The sequence below is a fragment of the Lycium ferocissimum genome, chromosome 9 (assembly GCF_029784015.1).
Source record: "Lycium ferocissimum isolate CSIRO_LF1 chromosome 9, AGI_CSIRO_Lferr_CH_V1, whole genome shotgun sequence".
Classification (NCBI taxonomy): domain Eukaryota; kingdom Viridiplantae; phylum Streptophyta; class Magnoliopsida; order Solanales; family Solanaceae; genus Lycium; species Lycium ferocissimum.
In genome coordinates, this window is record NC_081350.1 from 30,627,888 (window position 1) to 30,634,802 (window position 6,915).

Below are 6,915 nucleotides of genomic sequence, written 5' to 3' on the forward strand. Positions count from 1 at the left end.
CACTATCTACTAAGATCCCTACCCCATTCCTACACCTCGACTTACCCAAGAACCAAAGCTTATACCCGTCCACATCCTTAGCTTTTGATCCTACCCATTTGGTCTCTTGGATGCAAGCAATATTAATCCTCCTCTTCTTAAGAATCTTAACTAGCTCTATGGACTTCCCCGATAAAGTCCCAATATTCCAAGACCCTACTCTCAACCTAGAAGCTCCCTTAACCCCCTTAGCCCCCCCCCCCAACCCCTCCCCCCAACCCTAGCCCCCGTCCCCAACCGAGGACATGACCCTAGTCTACCATCCCTCGCCAAAGCCACTAAAGTAAATATGCGCTAGTCAAAGGTTAATCTAAAACAAAGGATCAATACTAAAGCACAAGTTAGCAAGAGTCTATACGTAGTGAAATAGGCCAAAGGACAGAGAATGGATATGGGCTACCGGAGGTACCAACTCGAGTAAACGAGAACACATTTCACCACCGAAAAATCTGTTTGCCGGGAAAATCTTGTTTGCGGCCGGGAAAATCTTTGTTCCTGGTCGGAATCCTTTGCAAGTACAACTAAATTTTATGCAGCTCTCACGAAAATTAGAACAAAAACCTCAAGAATTGTTGAAAAGTGTTAGAAAAGTTTTATCCGGGTATCTTAACATTTTTAACCCGTCAGCTAATTAAAAAAGTTTCACCCCTTAGTTGTAATAGTTTGCAGCAGTCATTTTATATACTTAGTATATAAGAGAGAGTGTATAACAAGTGTATACTCAGTATAATCTTAATTATATACAATTTTACAGTGATAACATATTGTTATATATTGCTTATTGACTAAAATTTGTAAAAGAATAAAGATTATGGTCATTTTTGTTATGGACTTTGTTGAGCTGCTATGTAGTATAAAAATTCCTTTTATCATGCCATTGGACTTCAGTGGCGGCCGCGTTTGTTACCAGAACTTTTTTCTTTCTTTTTAAAAATCTTTTCAACTAACCCAACACCATCGGAAGATTTTTTTTTTTTTTTTTTTCCAATTTTTTCAAAGACTAAAATCACATGAAGAGTAGTTTTTCAATTTCTGTAGAAACAAAAGTACCATTTGATTTGTAGAAATTTTTGAAAAGCTAGTAGCCAGTGCATGCCAAAAGGGCAAGGGTTGAGACTTGAGAATGTGTATGGATCAACATTTGCCACTGTGCCGATAATAGGATAAAAAATATAAAGATAATATTTTAAATAAAATACATGGTCACCATACTTCTTATTTTTATCTTCTTCTTTTTTGGTTCGGATTTGTTTCCCAGTTGGGATTCGCTGGTCAAACCTAAGCATGCACAAATTTAGCACTCAATCCACGTTATGTTTTAGGTTTTCAGATTGCACACGTGGAAAGCGTATATAAACAAATAAAAAGCTTCTATCTATTTCATATAAGAGGGATAATTATATTCTTGAAAAATATTTGTGGTCCAAATCTCCAGAATGAAGATGAATAGAATGGATTATGCTTACTATTTATAGTGCTTTACACGACTCATGAATTAATTCTTTTCTCTGCCCCAACATTTCATTTCAACATTATTATTTAAATAACGTATACTGTTAAAATAAATAATTTTTATAACATTGGATTATTTTTACTTCTTGTGTTATATGTATAATTGTATCTTATTTTCAAGAATTTTAAATTTTGGTATGTAATATATCTTATTTTCAAAATTTTCAAATTTCAAATTTTAAACTATTTTGCTTGTAAATATCTTTTGGATGATCTGATGGCGTAAAAATTGTTTATATCGACGGTACGTGTACCAACTTAAAGTCTATAAAAAAGGATAAAATGCACATATCGTTGTCTCATCATTATAACCTATGTGACATAATCCACCAGCAGAGCAAGCAGCAAGAGGAACAAAAGGGAAATATGATGATAGATAGTTGATGATTACTTCAAAGACTTTTAAACACTAGTAAAATCCAAAAAAAGGTAAAAGGAGAAAAAAAGAATAAAAGCAACAGATTTTTCCGTGATAACTGGATCCAAATTGTATTTTGATAGCAATAAACAAGAAGTAGGCAGTGTGGTGCTTATGGTTGATTCTGGCAGAGACAAGTTTGTAACCTTTAAATCGTAAAGTGCAAAGTATTATTTATCCATTATTGCTTTACGACAATAAATTAATATTTATGCTTAATAATTTTTTCATTATAAATATTCGAGTCGAATACAATGAATCGACCACTGGCTACCATATTATGTGCAGGCCCTTCCCAAGATTCAGAGAAATGACCCAACTCACCAAAGCTTCATAAGCTTTAAATCTAGGAATTTTAAATTAGAGAATGGATGTTAAGCTATTTTTAATTTGAACATATTACGTGTCACATTGAATTTAGTACATGGCACATATTGTCTGCTTAGGACCAACGTATGCACGAATTTGTTCTTTGGGCTATGTTATTATCGAGTTCAAAAGATTTTAAATCTGTGTGAATTTGAGTTATGTCTTATAAAGTACTCTGACATATCCTGATTTGGAATTCGTCTAAGATGTTATGTGTGTCTTATCTTTAGAAGTTAGTCAGTCTAGAAGCCTATGGTCCTGCTTCACTCACCCTCATCAATCCGCATATGCATCACATTAAGATTGAGTGCTCAGTTAATATATTTGTAGAAATTATTACTCCCTCCATTTCAATTTGTTTATCTTACTTTCGCTTCAAAAAGAATGTGTCTCTCATTTTCTTTTTTTGTCAACTCTTTAATTTCAATTTTTCACGTGGCATGTTTAAGACCATAAGATTGAGTTAAAAACATTTTGGTATATTCTACGTACTTATCGATATTTAGTTTAAGACAATAAGATTTAAAAGTTTTTTTTTACTTTTTAAATTTTATATCAAGTCAGAACACAAACAAATTGAGACGAAGGGAGTATATTTTATATAATTAATATTTGGCTTAAATTTAAAAATAATGGGTTCTTGAGCTATTACGTGGGTCGGACATTAAGCTTTCAAGAAAATGAGAAAAAATTAAGATTGGACCATGAAGCAGAGCCAATGAATATGGTGAAGTGTGTGAAATCAATAGGACCATAATAGGTCGCTGCACATACGAGTCTGCCTCAGACTGACGCCATCAAGTTAGTTCTAAGAATCAACAAACTGATGTTGATGTTTGGTGGGATCCGAGTGCTGAATATCAAGCTGGTCCCTTTATCCACTTGTTTAATACTCCATCCATCTCTAAATAAATGGTATTTAGGCTTTCCATTTTGTTTTAAATAAGTGGTGTTTTAGGATTTCAATAAACGAATTGATCTTATTATTCCAAAATTACCATTATTTACATAATTAAGAATCATTAAGTAGTTTTGTTAGGAAAGATGTAACTTAGAAAGAGGTAGAATTTGGTTAGGAGTAAGTTAGTAAAAATACTCCTAATTTTCTAGGAGTGAGCAATTTTTAAGGGGTGTGTATAGGCTAAAAAGACCACTTATTATGAAACGGAGGGAGTACCCATCCATCTCAATTTAATGAGATAGTATTTGACTGCACAGGAGTTTTAAAATGAAAGGAAGTCTTTTAAAATTTGTGATCTAAAATAAGTTATTGACATTTGTACTACAAACCTGTCATTAAGGATAAAATGGACATTAAACGGTTAAATTGTTACAAAAATATAGAATGGTGGCTTTTTTCTAGATTGAAAAAAAAAAAGACATAAATTGCGACAAAGGAAGTATTTGGTATAATATTTTCAAGAATATATTATTTTCTGATTTTTGATTGCTACAAAATATATTCCAAGAAAAAAAATTCACTAAAAGATGGAAAGACTTTTCTTGTCATAATTCGAACTCATGACACGTATTGTCAACTTTTGATTTAGTAGGCCTTACAAATTTGTCTTTTAGAGTACATGATCATGGAACTTAAAAGCACGGGTGATCATGTGTTATGACGTATAGAGCTCTTCACTTTGATGTCTCATTGCAACGGGGGATTCGGCTAATTAAGATTATTATGTACACACTTTCTTTAGAAGTTTATCAGTCCTTTGCTTCTCCGTGACCTGCTCGGCTCGCCCTTTGTGTCATGGGAATCACGTTTTTTATTTTTGGGCCGAACTCATATGTCATTCTGGTTATAATTATCTCAACTTTTAAGCTCTTATTACAGTTTTAGCCAACATCAAAACATTATTATGATCTTCAATACTATAAATGTTACGAACACATTGACCCCGTTTGGATTGGCTTATAAGTTGCTTATAAGCTGTTTTAAGCTTTTTTGAGTGTTTGGTGGACTTAAAACGGATTTGTGCTTAAAATAAGCCCAAAAAATTAATTGGGCTCATTTGGCTTAGCTTATCTAAAGCAGCTTACAAGCTGTTTCCAACTTATAAGCTGCTTTTTTTAAGCCCATCCAAACAGGCTCATTATCTTTGAAAATGTGTATCACTCTCCAACTAAACACCAAAAAGATCTTCCTTTAAATATTTCTCATAAATGGAAATATTTACTGTGGGCGGCTCAATAAAATTAGTGGCCTAAATCCAAATCTTAACAAGAGGTCTCAAGTATATTCAATAAAACTAGCTCACGCACGTGCATCTCATGCGCCGCACATGGATCTCGTGCAACTCTCTGAGGAGAGCATCCAATCATGGAGAGTAGTCTATGTAAAGAGCAATCAAGCATGGAAATTAGTCTATTCTACATCTCTGTGTACATGATTGCTTTAGGATAACGAGGGCATCAACCTAACATTGCTTACCTTTGGAGCTGAACAGTTCGATGCACATGATTTGAGGGAGAAGCCATCCAAACAGGCCTTCTTCAGCTACTTCTACCTAGCCCTGAACGTTGGTTTTCTTTTTTCTAACAACGTGTTAGACTACTTTGAGGATGACAAGCTATGGGCTCTTGGTTTCTAGGTGTCCGCTGCGTCTGCCTTTGTGGGATTGGTGCTCTTTCTTGGAGGCACCGTCAAGTATAGGCACTTCCTATATAATGGAAACCCTATAACCCGATTTTCTCAGGTTATAGTCACTGCATCAAAAAAGTGAAGAGTGGAGATGATAGATAATGAAGACGTGTTATATGTAGGCAACGATGAGAGCTCGCTGGTAGAAAAATTCTCCATACTCATGATTTCAAGTGAGTACTAAAGCACTAATGTCCAATTCAAAATAAAGTTATATAGATGCTTAATTTGTGACTAGAAGTTTGTCACTGCTACTCTGTGACCCGCCCGGCTTACCCTTTGTGTCATGAGCATCACGTTTCTTATGTTTGGGCTGAACACAGATGCCATTTTGGTTACAATTATCTTAACTTTTAAGCTTTTATTACAGTTTTAACCAACACTAAGACATTATTATGACCATCGATACTAAAAAGTTACAAAAACATGATTTTTGAAAATGTTTATCATTCTCCAACTAAATACCAATAAGATCTTCCATTTAAATATTTTTCATAAATGGAAACATTTACCCAAGGGCGACTCACTAAAATTGGTGGCCTAAAGTCAAATCTTAACTAGGGGTCACAAGTATATTCAATAAAACTAGGTCACGCACCTGCATCTCGTATGCCGCACATGCATCTCGTGCAACTCTATGTGGAGAGCATTCAATCATGGGGAATAGTTTATGTAAAGAACATTCAAGCATTGAGATTAGTCTATTCTATATCTCTATGTACATGATTGCTCTGGGATACGGAGGGTATCAGCCTAACATCGCTACCTTTGGAACTGATCTGTTCGATACGCATGATTTGAGGGAGAAGCCATCCAATCATGCCTTCTTCAACTACTTCTACCTGGCCCTGAACATTGGTTCGCTTTTTCTAACACCGTGTTAGACTACTTTGAGGATGACAGGATATGGGCGTCTGTAGCGTCTGCCTTTGTGGGATTGGTGATCTTTCTTGGAGGCACCGTCATGTATAGGCACTTCTGGTCTAATGGAAATCCTATAACTCGATTTTATCAAGTTATAGCCACTGCATCGAAGAATTGAAGAGTAAAGATGACATAGAATGAAAATGTGTTATATGTAGGTGATGATGAGAGCTCGCAGGTAGAAAAATTCTCCATACTCATGGTTTCAAGTGAGTACTAAAGCACTAATGTCCAATTCAAAATAAAGTTATATAGATACTTAATTTGTGGCTAGAAGTTTGTCACTGCTTCTCCGTGACCCACCCGGCTCGCCCTTTGTGTCATGAGCATCACGTTTCTTATCTTTGGGCCGAACTCAGATTTCATTTTGGTTACAATTATCTCAAATTTTAAGCTCTTATTATAGTTTTAACCAACACTAAAACATTATTATGACCTTTAATACTAAAAATGTTATGAAAACATTATCTTTGAAAATGTGTATCATTCTCCAACTAAACACCAAAAAGATCTTCCAGTTCAATATTTTCCATAAATGGAAATATTTACTCAGGGGCGGCTCAATAAAATTAGTGGCCTAAATTCAAATCTTAACAAAAGGTAACAAGTATATTCAATTAAACTGCTTACATTAGTGATGCTCGTGCGCCGCATGTGCATCTCGTGTGCCACACATGCATCTCGTGCAAATCTATGTGGCATTCAATCATGGAGAGTAGTCTATGTAAAGAGCATTCAAGTATGGAAATTAGACTATTCTACATCTCTGTGTACATGATTACTCTAGGATATGGAGGGTATCAGCCTAACATCGCTACCTTTGGAGCTGATCAGTTCGATACGCATGATTTAAGGGAGAAGCCATCCAAACAAGTCTTCTTCAGCTACTTCTACCTGGCCCTGAACATTAGTTCACTTTTTTCTAACACCGTGTGAGACTACTTTGAGGATGACAGGATATGGGCTCTTGGTTTCTGGGCGTCAGCAGGGTCTGCCTTTGCAGGAT